Raw genomic sequence first — 18,492 nt, forward strand, 5'->3', positions numbered from 1 at the left:
GGGGCCAGGAAGGAGCGCACTGTAGCAGCTGGAAACTCTTAAATGAATACTGAATGAATGCCCGTCCTGTGGACTCCCCACTCTATCTAGAATCGTGACAATGTTGCCCATCTCACAAAGAGATACTCCAGACTGCACTGCTAAAAAGCCATGGAATACAGACATGTTGACGTCTGGCACAGAAAACACAAAGCTGGGGGGGTGGGGGTGGAAGGAAGGCCCAATGCATCTCTATCCTGGTTCTCAAAGTGGCATTAGTGGACTCCTGGGGGTCCCCAAGACTTTCCCAGGGGTCAAACTATTTTTAGAATAACACAAAGACAGTATTTGTCTTTTTCACTGTGCTGACATTTGCTTTTGTGGTGCAAAAGCAATTGTGGGGCAAGTGCTGGCGCCTTAGCACTAACCAAGACAGCGCAGCAAGTGGAACTAGTAGTAGTAGTCACCGCATTCTTCTTCACCACACTATTAGCAATAATTTTTTTTTAAAAAGCCAGTTTCCTTTAACGAAAGTCCTTAATGAAGCAAGCAGCCGGAATTACTACTTTGATTAAATCTTGACCCTTGAGGACAGGTCATTTTGATGTTCCTTATGACAAAATGGGAACACATGAAGCCCTCTGCTGCTGCAGACTGAAGTACAATGGGCGTCTAGAAGAAAAACACTTGTGGAATTGAATTGCAAGCTGCACGAGCTGTTTTTTCATGGACTACCATTTTTACTTGAAAGAACAATTGACAAACTGTGGTGGGTTATTCTGACTTGGGTATTTGGCAGTCATTTTCTCAAAAATGAACAAAGTGTGTCTGTTTCTTCAAGGAAAACAACCGACAGTATTTATTGCCAATGATAAAATTTGAGCTTTCAAGCATTTTGGAGAACTTTACAACTGCCACTGTGAGCTTGACAGCTTCCCAAACTTAAAGACTTTTCTGATGAGATAAGGACAGTAATGAATGTGATTTTAGAAGATCTGCGTTAGGTAGTGACCAATATTTTCTGAATCACCCATGAGTAAAAAAGATCCATTGAAAGTGCAAGATAAATCAATGGATTTTAATGTATCAAAGTTAAAAAAAAAAAAGGCTCAATAATGTGATTTCAGATTCTACATTCCAACTAAGCTTTAAGAAACTATGACTTGTGATGGAGTTTGGGTATAATATCAAAAAAGGTATTAAAATACTCCTTCCTTTTATGTATGAAGCTGGATCTTCTTTATAGAGTTCAACCAAACCACCATTGCAACAGATTAAATACAGAAACAGATATGAGATGCTAGCTGTCTTCTACTAAGCTGGACAGCAAAGACATTTGCATAAGTATAAATTAATGCCACTCCTCTTACTATTTTTTTCTATTTTGGAAAAAAATAATTTAAAAAGAAAAATAAATTTGGAGGCACAAAATTATCAATGTCATTTACTAATGTTTCCATCACGTCTCCATAATCATCATGGCTTCTCTTATATTAAAGGTAATATTATTGTACTATAGCTATTCCCACATAACCTCTTAGCATGTATATAAGCCTTGGCAAGATGTGGTCAAATCACCTAGGGCATGTGTTAAAAATAGACTCCAGAGCTGCTGAGTCAAAATCCTTATGGGGTGAGGTCCCAGGGATATGCATTTCAACAAATTCTCCAGCTAATATTTGTCTGCTTATAATGTGAGAACCACTTACTTAGAGCATACTTATTTAGAAAATAATGGTAAGAGCTTTGTGATTCAATATTGGTTTATAATCTCTCAATGATTTTAAGGATCATTGTTGGAAAGCATTTATTAATATTTTCACTGTTAAGCGATCTCTCTATCAGGCAATAAAATACTGTTGCACACATATATTCTTTGGCAATAGTAGAGTGATAAACCCTCAAGGAAACAAAGTATAAATTCAGGCAAAGGTCCACTCCCAAGAATTTTTTGCGTGCCATTTCCCCCCATTTTTCTCTTGCTGTTCTAAATATGAGCTATGATCATTTATGCTTCAAATAAATTGATACCAGACATATAAGTAAGCTGAAACAATATTTCATAATAGCATTCACTCAGAAATGTTTCACTTACCACAGGCTAGAAATTAACATCACTAATATTAAAATTGTATTTTTCCTCTGTGAACTGTGTCATTTGTCCTGGCATTAAGAATACAGCAAATATTTACACAAAAGGAAATATGGAATCAACAGCAGATCAGGATTACAACTGAGATTCCCTGGGCTCTCAAGATCGTTTGTAATGTAAATTACTGAGCGTAATATGAAACAGAAGTGGAATTACACTCGATTTGTAATAGATCTAAAAATACTAGAGAAAAGTGCAGGAGAAATTCTGTAACTGAATACTGTATGTGGCTGAAGAAGTACTGCAATACAAACATGGGCGTTATTATTTCCAAGTGTTTTGAAAACACCATTGTATCCGACCCACGGACTTGTTCAGCAGTGAAACTAAACAAAAAGACATTCTTAATGCTTTGGTAGCACAGAATTATTTGGCCTTCTGATGAAATTTGAGGATATAGGCCCACACACACAACATTTGTTCTACTTTGATGTGGTTCATGATCCCCTTGCAACCCACTTAGCGAGGACCTGAGGCTCTGTAACCTTCAGATGAAGAATTCCTGGGCCCTAGAGGATGCACACACTGGACCAGCTAATAGACCCAAATTACCTGACAAATAAGGGGTAAGATCACCTGTCAATCTTCACTGCCCCTTTAACAACTTAAGACTGTACGTATTAGTAATTGCCCAGTACAATGAAGAATGTCTATCTAATGAAAATAGTAAAAGATGCTACATTATAGCAAAACATCATCTATACGCTAAAATAAACAAGTTTCTCTATACAATGAGAATATGCTAATGTAGTCTACATTTCTTGAATTTCATTAATCCTACAGTGATCACATATTCTAAAACCAACAAAGTAAGGTACACATTTTAATAAATGGGGCAGAATTTATAAGGTGAGTGGGAAAGACGACTCTACCTGAAGCAGGTTCTTGAGTCACAAGAGTACCTACCTTTTTATTAGCTCTTTAAATTAATGAGCTTTACAAATCACTTGCACACATGTAGTGGAAACAATATATATAGCACATGTAACACATCTTAAGTACCATCACAAATGTGCACTAGATATTGTTATCCAAGAATGAAAACAGAACAATGGTTTAAGTGCTCCATCGTTTATGTGGCAAAATACGGACAGACATACATTTAAAAATATATATTCACATTCTAAAATTTTTTTCTAAAAGATAGAAGGCAAAAATATTTCTAACTAACCTTAATTTTTTTAAAAAGAATGTAAACAGGTTGCCTTAATCAGAGCTACAAACTACCTCATCCAACGATACCATGTACCATAATGATCATTCAATGATTCTACTCCTTAGTAGCATTTTTGGTCTAAAAGATACATACTTCAAATCTCCTCACTAGGAATTGCCACTTCATTTCAATGGAATGTTGTTTAATGAGGACAGTACAAAAAATCACTTCATCAAGAGAAGAGTACTCAAGGTTGCCACTGAAAGATCTCAAATAAATCAGACACAGGAAAAGGGAGGAAAGACAAAAGAGGAGAAAAAAAGTTGAATACTCATGGAAGGGAAAGAAAGCAGGGGAAACTGTGTAATAAGCGTTGCTGGAAATTAACTGGCTCCCCCCCCCCCTTCATCTGGGACCTCAACACTCAACACAAAGCAGTCCCGAGAAAGTTCTCTTCTTCCCCAATGTTCCAATGCTTCACTCCATACCTCTCAGATCCTCGACCGTGGTCTTCGAAATGGTGGTACATGGAAATTCTCAAGAAGTATGAGGACAAAGGATTTTGGAAATCAAAAATCTATTTCCAGGTTCTTGATTTCCAATGGCCCTTTTTCCTAAAATGAGGATCCAGGCTTTCCTTTCACTTCTCACTTGCCTTTCCCTTCTTGAACAAGAAAGCAAGCTTCTCACCTCTCCCAAATCAATCTTAAAAGGGTAAATTGCTACAGGCTGTAACTACCTCTATGGCCCCAAAGGAACAGTTAGTTCTGTGTAGGAGGAGAGTCCCTGTGCTCAAATCAGGAAATAGGAATGGTGGCTTCTCATTAAAGACATCCAGGTAACCCCATGCCTTGAGATGGATAGGGCCATTAGAAGGCAGATTTTCTCTGAAACAACTCAGCTGATAGGTCTGAGAATGAAGACTTGAAGTTTTTCAACATTCTGTTGGGGGTACACAAGCACAATGTTTAATACTACTGTCCAACTTCACCGCTTTCTTCACTGAACAAGTGTCTTTTTCTCTGCTTCTGGGCTACACTTTTCTGTATCTACTTCTATTTGTACACTGACAAAACGTCCCTCATTACCCTCCTCTGCTCATCTGTACCAATAACATATTCTCTGCCTATAAACAAGCTTGTTTCCTCGACCTCGCATTCTCTCTCTCTCTCTCTCTCTCTCTCTCTCAACATTTTTTTTGAATATTTTTAGATTTACAGAAAATGGTGTGTGCAAAGAATTCCCATATACTTCCCCAGCCAATTTCTCCATTTTCACATCTTATAATACAATTTGTCATTTGTCACACTAAAAAATCAATATAGTATATATATATTACTATGAACTGAACTCCAGACTCTTTTTAATTTCTTCAGTTTTTCTATTAATGTCCTTTCTGTTCCAAGATCCAATTCAGGGCATCACACATTGCAGTGTCTACGACCGTTTCTCAGTCTTGTTTTTCAGGACCTCGAGTTTTGAGTTCAAGCCATGTAACATGTAAAATGTTACCCTATCTGGGTTTGTGTGATGTTTTTCCTTTCAAGGGAGGGAGGGAATTACACTTCACCTGTAGGGTGGTGATATTTATATATATATTATTCAGAATTCTTCTGTAAGAAAGATTTCCCTCTTCTCCATTTATTCATTTAGTCAGTCACCTATTTAACTCAGTATGGACTCATGAATATTTATTTTATACTATGGATTATAATCAATACTACATGACTTATTTTGTTGCTCAAGTTGTGCCTGCCTGGCCATTGGGAGCTCTTTCAGGTTAGCTCCTAGTCTCTTTGATTTACTCCCATCTTCTTGCCTTTGACTTGTCTCTTAAACACTTGCTCAGTTTATGATACTACAAGCTGCTCCAGTCTCATCTTCTATTTTCTCTACCCCAGTTCTAGAATCACCACTTCTTCCACATATCAGTGTCCTCTCCTTGAAAGCTACTTCCCAATCGTCTTCTGCCATCACACCTGAACTTTCTAAACAAAAATTAGTCTGCTTCCTTTGGGATGCCAGCCAGTGACCACCTTCCTTGAAGTTCTCCTCTGTGAACTTGTAGGATACCACTCTATTTGGGGAGCAATTCATTTTATTTTATAATTCTTTCTGCTCACACATCCAGGATCCAATATAAAATGCTAGAAAACTTCAGTTACCTCTTAGTCTAAATACTATCCCAAACAAACAATATCATCAGTGACTCTCCAAAAGCGTCACTCCAGCCCAAACCTCTCTCCACAACTCCTGGTTTGTTCTTTGCAGCTGCCCCAAAACTCTTTCCTGGGAAAATACATTTGGGCAGTTGTCTACAATGGATCATTCTCTGAGTGAAAGTGAATCACACTAGAAATGCCAAGAGACAGCTATCATTCAGCCTGCACTACTGCTTGGGCCCACAACGGGTGGTTTCTCCCTAGAGGAAGGAGAGCAGATCTTCACCAAAGACGATGGGAAAGGACCAGAGAGGAGGAAAGTGTTTAGTTGGTTGCATTCTTGGGAAAAAAATCTGAACGCAAAATTCAAAGAGGGATTCCCATTAGCAAATCAGGAGGGACTTGTGTAACATAAAATTTAAAATTTTTCTTTTCTTTATAATGTTTTTTTTTTTTTTAAACTGTAATAATCAGCAATAAACCCCTTGAAATTAGATCTGTCTCCTTGGGTTTTAGACTAGCAAAGCCCAGTGAGTACGCACAATAACAGGTACGCAGGGAGTGTGCAATAGTCACGCCTATAAGAAGGCAAGTAGGTGAGGGAGACACTGTCAGCCTGAGAAATGGACCCAAGCCCAACAAGGCCAGAATTAATTTACTGGCCCCCAGTCCAAACCAGTCCTCTCCACTTGGTCCCTTGGTTACCTACCCGTCACCCACACTAAAGATCACACACACTGCTTTTCCTGGCTCTCTCTCCACATGTAATTACCACCCAAATCCTGGAGAGCTCTTGAGAGAGTAAAAGTGCAGGGGTGCAGAGGGTTTCACTTTACATTTTTTTGAATTTATACAACTAGTCCCTAATTACTTTTTCTACCCCTGGGTTGAATATGCTTTCACCCTCCTGTTTCACAGAAATATTTAATGACATGGAGAGATATAATACAGTGTAAGGCTTTAAAAAAAACACACGCTGTTTCAATACAGTGCATTTGGTATGATTCCACTTCATCAAAATTGAATTAAATATGCATGTTTAAAAGATTGGCTGAGCCTCTGTATCAAAATGCTAGTCGTAGATATTCCTGGCTAGAAGGATCAGATGACTTACCTTGTTCTGGGCATTTAAAATGTTTCTAAATATTATAAAATGAACACATACCTGTTTTCTGTAGTGATACATGTCAACGGAAAACATCCAGCCTAAGAGAAAGCTTTATTTGAGCCAAACTGACAATTGCCGGGAAGTAAAGTCTCAACGGATTGAGAAAATGCTCCGCGAAATGGCGGTTTGCAGCTTATTTCAGACATAAAATCAAAGGAGGAAGGTTATATGAAATCCATTGGTGACAGATTAAGGGGGTGGGAGAAAGCAAGCCGGGAAACCTCTGGGATTGGATAAAAGTAAATTGGAGAGACAGGTACTTCTTTTACATAGGTGGGTGCAGGACAGTTAACAGTTCCCTTTTTACAGCTTATAGAGATGGTAATCAGGAGACAAGCATAATAATGAGGAATTTTGCAGTTCCCAGTTCTGGTCTGGAAAAAGGATTACTGACATTCCAAAGATGTTATCTTAGGTGCAAAAAGACAACAGACAGGCCCACTTAAAGGCACAGATTAACTTTATGAAGGAAACTAAAGATGTGACTTCTCAACATGGGCCACCTAGTTATGAAAATTTTTATGCTCATGCCATCTTACGTGGTTATTTTCAGTCTCCTGAGCTTGTCAGGTTTAATATGTAGCCCCTTTCCCATCCACATACACAAAAAAGAAAGAAAAATCAGAATGATTGTAAAAAACGAACTACAGTCACGCACTGCTTAACGATGGAGATACGTTCTGAGAAATGTGTCTTTAGGCAATTTCTTCATTGTGCGAACATCAGAGAGAGCACTTACACAAACCTACATGGACTAGCCTTTCACACACCCAGGCTGTAGGACGCAGCCTACTGCTCCTAGGCGACGAGCCTGTACAGCATGTCACTGTGCAAAACAGCACGCTATTAAACCAAGCACGAGAGAAAATGATGCAATCAAGAGACGTGGTAAACACAACGAGATGTGTGAGCCTGTTGTCATCATAAGAGCCTACAGTTTTACAGCAAACATTTTTTATAAGTAGAAAGAGTACACTCAAAAAAATAATGATAAAAGGTACAGTAAATACATAAGCCAATAACATACTCATTTATTATAATTATCAAGTATTCCGCGCTGTACATACTGGCATGTACTATACTTCTACATGGCAGCACAGTAGGCTTGTTTATACACCAACATCACCACAAACATGTGAGTAATGCACTGCATTACCATGTTTTGATGGCTGTGTCACTAGACAATAGGAACTTTTCAGCTCCATTATTATCTTATGGGACCACCATGGTTTGTCATTATGCTGCATATGATGGTATAATAAAATCTTAGCTCCAGAAAGAAGACAGAGGTCATCTAATCCATGCAAGAATACTTTTCATCTATCTAGACTGGCCTGTTTGCCTAGCTCTGACATCTGTTGTAATTACAAGGCAGCCCCTTCCATTGCTCACAAGTGAACGAACACTAGAAAGTTCTGTACTCCAGAACTTTGCTAAAATTGGCTTAATCCAAGCTAAGATTGGCTTTCCTGTAACCCTCATCCATTGGTTCTACTCCTGCCCTCTTGATTCTAATAGAGCCGTCTAGCTTTCTTCTGCTTACTGTTTAGTGATGTATCTCATTCTGTCCTTTCCCTCATCCCTATGTAAGTTTTTACATTTAAAATGCATTTATTGTAAACGGATTATCGTGTTGGGTAAAAACCCAGTCTGCTGGATCTCTGCCTTGTAATTGAAATGTTTAGTCATTTATTTTAATTACTGATATGGTTGGGTTTAAGTTCTACCAACTTGTTATTTGTATTCCATTTATCCCTTTTACGATTTTGATTCCTGTGTTATTCCTTTCCTTCATTTTTTTTGCAAATTTTCAGGGGCCACCCAAACCTACACAATCAGAAACTGTGGGCGGAGTCCACCAATTAATTTCAATAAACCCTCCAGGTGATTTTGTTTTACACTAAAATTTAGAAACCAGGCGGGCCTGGTGGCTCAGGTGGTTGGAACTCGGAGCTCCTGAGGCTGAGGTCGCCGGTTCAATTCCCACATGGGCCAGTGAGCTGCACCCTCTGCAGCTGGGATTATGAATGGTGGCTCTCCCTGGAGCTGGGTTGCCATGAGCAGCCGGAAGTTGGCGTGGGCTGCCATGGGCTATCGTGTTGAGCAGCTGGTGGCCAGCGTGAGTGGCCGGCAGCCAGCATGAGTGGCTGGCAGTTGGCAACAACTGCCTTGGGCTGCTGTGAGCGGCTGACCAACAACCTGCGACCAACTGCCTCAGCCAGGAGGAGCGCAAGGCTCTTAATACCAGCATGGGCCAGGGAGCTGTGTCCTACACAACTAGACTGAGAAACAACGGCTTGAACCACAGTGGGGGTGGCAGGGGAGGTGGAAGAAAGCGGGGGCGGGGGGGGAATTAGAAACCATTGCTCTAGGACTAACTTAACTTACCAAATTCTATTTAGAGTCAATATTGTACCAATTCACAGCTGACACTTCCATCCTCTAATACCTTTTTGAAATTAAAAATAATCATAAAATCTTCCTTTCTTTCTAGAACCACCTACTATTCTCTTATTTTGGGTTCTTCATATATCACCATGCTGTTTTTTCCATAACTTAGTAAGAATTATTTATCTTGCCAACTCTCTGTCCTCATTCAGCTTTCAACACTACCATCAGAATATAGAATACATTGTTTCTAAAATACTCACCAGATATTAGTCTCTTACCAAAAACAAGAAAGACAGAGGAAGGAAGGAAGGAAGGAAGGAAGGAAGGAAGGAAGGAAGGAAGGAAAAGGAGGGAAGGAGGGAGAAAATGTGCATTCCCTGCTGCCTCCAGGATGAAGACTTCCTACAGGGGCATCCAACACCCTTCCCAACTTGGCCCAACTTCAATCGCCTTCTCCTCCACTATCTCCTACCCACCCCATCACCACACACACCCTCCAGCCAGACACTTCTCTCATGCCACCCATCTCTGCACAGAATATTTGCTCTTTGTTGGAATATCATTTCCCCTCTTCTCAAACTGGAGACCCCCCTACTATTATTCAAACCCCGACCGACTGATGGCAGCTCTCTTCAGAAGCATTCTCCGATATCTTACCCTTCACTCTTCACCTACCATGAGCTCTGCGGTAAGTAGAGAGTGAAGGTAGCACTGGATTAAGGGAATGTTTGCTTGTTTGCACAGGAAGGCGGCCAAAAGATAATGCAGCTAAAAGATAATTACTGATACAAAGAACTGTGAAGACTGCTGCTAGAGTTGCAGCTGGCAAGACTTCCTCCTACATATGACTTCAAGAGAAATATCTGTCCCCAAACCAGCACAATCTAAGGAGTTCTCATTATGTAATTAATGCACTCTGAGCTGGGTCCACACATGCAGCAAGCAGAGGTCAGTGCACTATTTTCAACATTTCAGAAAGTGCAAAAAATCACATATTTGCCCATGGAAAGTGTATGAAGGCCTCTGCTTTGGGCCTTTCTGGAGCTTATGCCAGCTCAGTGTGGTAACACCAGTTAGCGCACGCGGATCAGGAAGTCGAACCGGCAACTGCTTGTGGTTTGATTCATTTAAAAGTAGGAAAACAAAGTTGTTTAAATGTAGTTTACTTAGTAGAGGGACTTTTTCAAAACATGGGGTCCAAACAAGAAGGGGAAAATAACAATTAAAAATAAATAAATAAATAAATAATAATTGAAGACAAACACACAGAGGACATTGCTTTGAAGACAGGCCCTTGCCCGTGGATGTGCACGAATGAAAGTAATTCAGATCCTTCAGATTGTGCAGTGGGGTTCATATCTTCGCCTACACAGGAGAATCACCTGGGGAAATTTATAAACTCCCGACACTCAGGCCACATGCCAGGCCAATTAAGCCCATGTAGCAGTGTTTTCAAATATCCTCAGATGATTTAACGTGCAGTCAGGTTGGAGAACCTCTGCTTTTGCTTTGTTCCTCCAGGTGAAAGCCACGGGGCAGCAGCCACCCTCCAAGGGAGGCTTGTTAGAAATGCAGAAGCTCAGGTTCCGTTCTACAGCCACCAAAATCAGAATTGGCATTTTCACAAAATGCCTACATGACTCCTATGCCCATTAAAGCCTGAGAAGCACTGCATTATAAACACACAGACCACTTAAGAATTCCTTCAAGTCTCAAAGACAAGTGACCATTCTCCACCACCACCTCCCCATAGCCATCCTAAAATATTACTCTCTAAACGATGTTTGGTGCAGCCCTCTATATGTTGGGGGGCTTTTCCATCCCTTCAAGCTACCCTCAAAATTTCCAGAATACACATAAGAAAAGGGGAAGGATTTGGGCCGGGCCGGTGGCTCAGGCGGTTAGAGCTCCATGCTCCTAACTTCGAAGGCTGCAGGTTCGATTCCCACATGGGCCAGTGGGCTCTCAACCACAAGGTTGCCAGTTCAATTCCTCGACTCCCGCAAGGCATGGTGGGCTCTGCCCCCTGCAACTAAAATTGAACACGGCACCTTGAGCTGAGCTGCCGCTGAGCTCCCGGATGGCTCAGTTGGTTGGAGTGTGTCCTCTCAACCACAAGGTTGCCGGTTCGACTCCCACAAGGGATGGTGGGCTGTGACCCCTGCAACTAGCAACGGCAACTGGACCTGGAGCCGAGCTGCGCCCTCCACAACTAAGACTGAAAGGACAACAACTTGAAGCTGAACAGAACCCTCCACAACTAAGATTGAAAGGACAACAACTTGACTTGCAACAACTTGACTTGGAGAAAAAGTCCTGGAAGTGCACACTGTTCCCCAATAAAGTCCTGTTCCCCTTCTCCAATTAAAAAAAAAAAAAAAAAAAAAAAAGGAAAAGAAAAAAGAAAAGGGGAAGGATTTAAGAGCTGGAAGAGAGGAGATATTTCCCAGCCTTCACAGGGATGCTTTTTCCTTTTGTGGGAAAAAAAAGAAAATCACATCCGAATGTACAGACAAGCCACAATGATCAGTAAATTTCAGCATATAAGTTACACTAAGATCTGGTCTCCCCACATATAAAAGAGGTTATGTTAACTATTAACAATTTCTGTGATACCCAGGCCTGTCCTAAATGGGCCATTTTTATTCCTAGCAAATATTTGAGTCCAAACATTTCAAAACCTAATTTGGGGTACAAATTTTACATTCCACTGGAAGACTGAGGATCTCATCTAAAAAGATCAGGGGACTTTTATTTGTGGTTTATGTGTTGTGAGGTTTGCTTCCTATCTAGGTCACAACGCAAAAAAGATTACCATGAAATCAAATCAACATTTATTAAGTACCTATTATGTCTAAAGCCCTGTGCAATCCTACAGGAGAGAATTTTGTCTTCTAAGTACTTACTCAGAGAAAGGGCTATTCCACTTTCCAAATCCTAAATATCTTGAACATATAACTCATCTACAGAAGAAAAAGTTGATTAATAGCCAATTAAAACTTTTCATGATCTAGGATCTATAAATTATTGAACTTATTGAATAATTCATTTTCAGCATTATGTTTAAGGATTCATTTAATAAAATTACAGCCCATTTTAGTTCACAGAATGTATTGCCTAGTTCTCAGAAAGGAGGGACTTCCCCAGATAATCCAATTAGTAATCATCCATTTCAAACTGACAGTTCCCAAGGTGACAACTCTCATCCAGGAATGCTGCACCCAGATGACAGACTTGTTAGTGCCCTTAACACCTCAAAGCAGGCTGGCCTCTTGCCTTAAAATGCTTAACACCTGAATGGGCCCCTACATTGTCACTTGGAAATTCCCAGAGAGATCACTTTCCCCCAAATATGATAATGTTGCCTCGTACTCAAGTTCCCTTTAGTAAAAGTCATAGATGTCAAGGCCTGGCCTGTGAGGAGCTGGGAATCACCTTGTGAGTGATATGAATTGTGCACTTCTGCTGGACGCCCCTAATATACTGGCCCTGTTCTAAGTGCTTTGTTTGTATTAAATTAATCCCCACCGCAATCCTTTAAGCCAAGTACAGTGTTACCATCCCTGTTTATAGATAAGGGAAAAGCCCATGAAGTTGGATACATTTCTCGGAGGCGTACTGCTGGTGGTAAGTGTTGGGACTGAGCTCTATGACCAGAGTTGTTCTCTCGATCACTAAGCCGGGCAGCCTCGCCTTTCTGCAGAAGCTGCTGCTGTCACGCGCTTGAGAAAACAGTCCTAAGACTGCTTACACAGTCATTTAGAAAATCATTTCCCCTGATATCTAGCTTTGTTTCATCCTAGCACTCCCCAATTTGACACTACCTTTGAGCTCAGCTAGCTGGCTTCTGCAAAAGGCAAACAGGGATGTGTCATAGCTGGTTGGTTTGGTTTTTTTCTAGGACTGTTTGGGATTTGAAAGAAATTCAATGTCTGGGACCAGAGAGCATCTACCATATTTCAGTGACTAAAGATAAAAACACATATTTTTTTTTAAAGTAATTTGAAGTATAAATATGGAACTCCTGTTCTGTTTTTTATCTGCCGTTTCAGATACCAGACGCCTGTCCTTCAGGAAAAGATAACAGAAAGTCTGTAGAGCTGTAAGATCATATTCTTGAGAATATGGGGTAATAGTAACACAGTTCTTGGTGGTGGTGTCATCCAGGGGAGTCATTTTATGAATTAAATGATTTTAGAATAAGAACTTGGCTGAAACAATTTTAAATAACTGCATTTCTCTCTCTCCTATGACAAGTGTAGAGATGCTGGGGGGCATCCATGTAGGTTACATATATATTTCCAACAACCTCAGCTATGTGGCTCACAGCTGAGATAAAATAGTAAACAAAAAACCACTTTCTGCCCAAACCATTTTCCTAATGCTCATATCCTCAGAGTTCGTGAAGCCAGTTCCTGGGAACCGCACCGTTTGGACAGCCACACACTGCCTGCTGGTAGTACTTAAGCCTTAGCTTTTCCATAAACCTGGATGGTGCCTGAAGCATGTTACCCGAGACACCTTTGGCAAAGGCCTCCTTGAGCTCTCCTTCCCCACCACTGGTGGCTGGCATCCTGTCTGTGGACAATCTGAAACTGTTCCTGGGGGTGGGGGTGGTGCTGGAGTTTCAAGCAGCTTTGTTGTACAGAAGCTCTGGTGTACGGCGCTCTGGAGGTGCACCCCTGGGCCCTGTGTTTTCTTCATACCTCTTTGATATCCTCAGCTAACCAAGACTCTTTGGATATTGCCAAAGCAGAGGTCCTGGTACCTCCTCCTGCTGTCTCCACAACTTATGCAGCCTTAAGGAAGCACTAATCATTACTGCTCAACAATGGTTACTGCCTCTGGTCTCCACGTGGGCACTAGTCAGTTACCACCTCTGGAAGAATGAGGATTTTCACACAGAGGGGCAAGTCTGACGCAGTCCAGTCTATAAACTGTTGTCAAGCCGCTAGCAGACCCCTGCCTCAAAGTTCACAACTGTTGTGTTGAGAACCTGGACAGGAGGGGGCAAGTGGCCAGAAAAAGAACACAGAGCAGCTTCCTGGGGTCAATCAGGTCCTTTGGCCTGAGCTCTGGAGTTCTTGGTCTCACCGGTGCCCTGATTAAATAAACCTTATCCACAAGCAACACCATGGCCTGCACGTAATAGTACATATAAGATTCCGAGAAGAAAAACAAGAGGGAGTGGCTATTACATAAGGAGCAGAGAGAAAACAGAAAAGACATCTAATCCTCTTCCTTATTTCATAGGTAAGAGACTCAAGTACCAGGAATTTTCAGGTTTAGACAGACTTTAAGATGAAGATTTAAAAAAGAAAAACCATAAACACAAAACTATTACTCCATTAATTTTTTTCCTTTAGTATTACTATAATATTAATTAATTAATATTTAATATTAATAAAATTTTCCTTTAATAGGCTCAAATATCCAGTTAGGCTTCAAATTAATTAGTGTGCTCAGATCCAAATAGGAACCTTTCATACAGGATTAATATGTCTTAGGTTTTATAATAATACATATATTTTTTTCTTGAGATTTCCTGGGGGAAGAACGATTATTTTCTGTAGCATTACCTCACTATGGATTTTGCTCATAACACGCAGCAAGTGTTCTTTACCATGTTTCTTAGTTCAGTGTATTTCCTGTAAACTGGCTTGATCAGATTTCTGCCCAAACTTTTGGAAAGACTGTTTTATAAGTGGTTTGTCTACCTCCCATTGAATCACACCAGGATGCACAACAGTTATCATTTAAACAGAATCTTGGGGCAGCCAGTTAGCTCAGTTGGTTAGAGCATGATGCTTGTAACACCAGGGTTGCCAGTTCGATCCCTGCATGGGCCAGTGTGAGATGTGCCGCCCCCCCCACCCCCCTGCCCCCCCACCCCCCCCACCCCCCCGCCACTAGAAACAGCCACTTGACTTGGAGCTGATGGGTCCTAGAAAAACACACTTAAAATAAATGTTAAAAATTTAAAAAAGATACGTATTAAAAAAAAATCTTAACATTAAGTAATGGATCAAGTGTTATCAGCCACTTTAAACTATCCCTTTAAAAAGTTTCTCACCATCTTTTAACCTAATGATATTATTAGCTACTTGTAATCACCACCAATTGATCCACTTTGAGAATGCAAGTATCAGAATCATATTCCAATGCTATCACTCTTTCATTTGCTAATTTTTTTTTACTGTAAATAACTTTTCCTCACTAATAATTTGGTTACTCAGTTTGTTCAGGAAACGAGGGTAAATACTTGATTCTTTTATTTTCATCTTTTAAAATTATGAGTCTGTTCCCTCCCATTTTCCACAGGTGACTAAAGGACTTTGTTGTGTTAGTATCATTTTAAATCTGAGTTTAAATATATCGGATGTTTTAATCCACTACGATTTTTATTCTTTGATGCTCCCATTGACTGATCTTTGACGTTTCAGGTTGTTTCTGGAGTCCTTTTTCCTATCACCCCAATTGATAGTGCTTGCTTTCTGGTAATAATGAGAAAAATCTAGGCTCGTCTTGCACATTTCCAGATCCAGACCTAGAATCAGTCTTTACTCCAAGAGCCTAGGTTCCTTTTAGTGGTGAATGTATGTATCACATGGGCGGGGGTCGGGGGGGGGGCTGGGAGTTTGTTCTGTTGATGGGCTGACCATTTTGATGCTTTTTATCAAGGGACAGAAGAGAAAATGCAATATTTAAAAAGATAATAGACATCATTAATTTCCATTGATATTTTCAATTAAATTTAGGATTACAGTGTTTTTAAACTGTTTTTGTTTGTACCTCTTTTCTCTTACACTGAAAATACAAGTACAATAGCAAGTTCCTGACAAGTACAATAATAATACTCATATTATTATTCAACATGTTTGCTGAGAACAGTTTAAGGTTTGTCATTAAAGTCCAAATAATCTTATCTTAAAATACAGATAATCCTCACGTTGCAGAAGTGCAGGACCATAAAAAGCACTGTGCAGGCTGAAACTCTGCAAAATAATCTTAATAATCAATGGGGGAAATTACAATTGTTCCACGTCCTTTACAAATTTTTGTCAAAACTCTAAAAGCTTTGAAGTTATAAATCTATAGGTTTATAGAGAAATAACATATAAAACTCATATAACATATGTATAACTTTTACATATATAAAAATGTAAGTAAATATACATAAATTATAAATAAAATACAAATAACACAGTTATCTCTATATAAGGAAATGAACAAAAATAGTAAAACTAATATTTATTTAATCTGCTGTGATTTAAAACATTAGACACATTGAGAAATAAAGTGTTTATTTCTGCATTAAAGTCTTCCTAAGAGTTCTGTGAACAGTGCTTTCCTCCTTCTTGTCACATAACTTACAACACAAACCAAACATCTTTTCTATGCCTTGGCAAACTGTCATATTCCTCTCTAAGTATGGATCAACTTTTATCTTCTGCCCTTTCAATGTGGTGAAATGTCGCCTAGGGCTCCTTTACTGTGAGTGTTTCTGAGGCACCACTTACTCTGCGCATCTGCATCCTTTTCATCACAATCACTCTATGGCAGCACATTCACCTTTACTCTGTTCCTCCGGCTGCACGGCCCCACAGTCGGCTATTTCTTCTATAACTTCATTTAGGCTCTACTAGAATTCCACTTCCAGAACTGCCACTTTTTGTTCCTTGCCTGCACTTCCATCTTTGTGGGCCAATTTTCTCTTTAGATTATCCATTTATGGGAAATGTCACATGGGTTCATCACTGGGAGACAAGGAGGCAACATAGTTACGTGCTTTGCTATCTTTGCTAAATGACCAACTCAATGACCAATCACTGACAGGCTTTAAAGAAGTGACATGATTCATTGCTGCTCAGATCATGATGCCATCTGTTATTTATATACTGATTTGTGAAGTAATAAGCTAGTAGCAAAGTTTGTTCTTTATGAAATTGCTATGCTAACTGAAATTTGAAGCATTGTGTTGGGGAACTGGTATCATTTAAACCCTAATAACTTAAATTTGTGGGTATTGGTACTGTGCAAAGCAAGGAGTGACTGTCATTCCTTTTGGTTAATATAAACCACCAACTTGAGAAACAGTGAAACGCATTTGTTCATTGTTTCTCTCAATTTTTAAGGGATGGCTCCCCCCCACCCTGCCAGTTTTGATTTAATTTTGCTTTATAATTATGTATAACATTTAGTAGTTCCAAAGTGAGCCACAAAGCAAAGTACATTCAGGAAAGTCTAGCTTCTATTTTTGTCCCCCCATCAGTTTTTGGTTTATCCTTCTATTATTTATTCTTTTAATATAAGCAAATACACATACACTTTCATATTTTTCTTCCCTTACTAAATAAAAGATTCTATAATTATGCATACTATTCTGCACCTTGCTTTAAAAAATAATATATCTTAGAGATCACACAATAGAATAAAATAGTCCTCATTTCCTTTTATAGCTGTACAATGCTCTATTGTGTTGAAACATCAGATGTTTTTAAAACCAACTCCTTATTGACATTTGGATTATTTCCAGTCTTTTGCGATTACTTATAGTCTGTAATGAATACATCTGTAGGTAATCTTTTTCTTTTTTGCCAGTGTATCTTGGGGATAAATTCCTAGAAGTAAGGTGGATGGATGAAAGGGTACATGAAAATGTAATTTTGCGGGGTGGCCAGGTAGCTCAGTTGGTCAAAGCGCGAGCTCTCAACAACAAGGATGCCAGTTCAATTCCCACATGGGATGTTGGGCTGCACCCCCTGCAACTAAAGATTGAAAATGACGACTGGACTCAGAGCTGAACTACACCTTCCAAAACTAGACCAAAGGGCAGCGACTTGACTTGGAGCTGATGGGCCCGGGGGAAACACATCGTTCCCCAATATTCCCCAATTAAAAAAATAAATAAAATATAATTTTGCTACCTAATGCCAAATTCCCCTTATAGGGTTACACCATTTTGCACTCCTACCAGCTATGTATGACAGTACAGTACTTTTCCCCCTGTAGTCTTATCAACAAAACATGTCAAATTTTTACCACCGATAGGCAAGATGTGATAGCTTAGTATACCAGTTTTTATTTGTATCTCTCTTAGTGTGCATCATTGAGCATCTTTTCATATTAAAGGGACATTTAGAAAATGTAACTGCTTTGGGGTGGCTGGTTGGCTAAGTTGGTTAGACCGTGGTGCTGGTAGCACCAAGGTTGCCGGTTCAATCCCCACATGGGCCACTGTGAGCTGCACCCTCCTTAAAAAAATAAAATAAAAATAAAAATGTACTGCTTTGATAAGTTTGCTATTTTAGAATAATACAGTTATCAGTTTTCAAAAAAGTTTTCACAAAAATGAAAGAACTGTTAAGCACACTCCTTAAAAATCTGAGTAATTTAAATACCCTCCCACCCCCACACAGGCTTTATTCATATCAGTTCATCGAATCTACACATATTTGAGGGTTGGTTCATCAGGACGTGCCCC

The 18,492-nt window shown here is 39.7% G+C and overlaps 1 protein-coding gene across 8 annotated transcripts in view; it reads right to left on the reverse strand.

Moving 5' to 3' along the window:
* AFF1 (ALF transcription elongation factor 1) overlaps positions 1-18,492 on the reverse strand; it is a 178,497-nt gene that overhangs the window by 122,012 nt on the left and 37,993 nt on the right. The window lies entirely within an intron of this gene.

Source organism: Rhinolophus sinicus, linkage group LG02 (genome assembly GCF_036562045.2).
Source record: "Rhinolophus sinicus isolate RSC01 linkage group LG02, ASM3656204v1, whole genome shotgun sequence".
NCBI classification, from domain to species: Eukaryota; Metazoa; Chordata; class Mammalia; order Chiroptera; family Rhinolophidae; genus Rhinolophus; species Rhinolophus sinicus.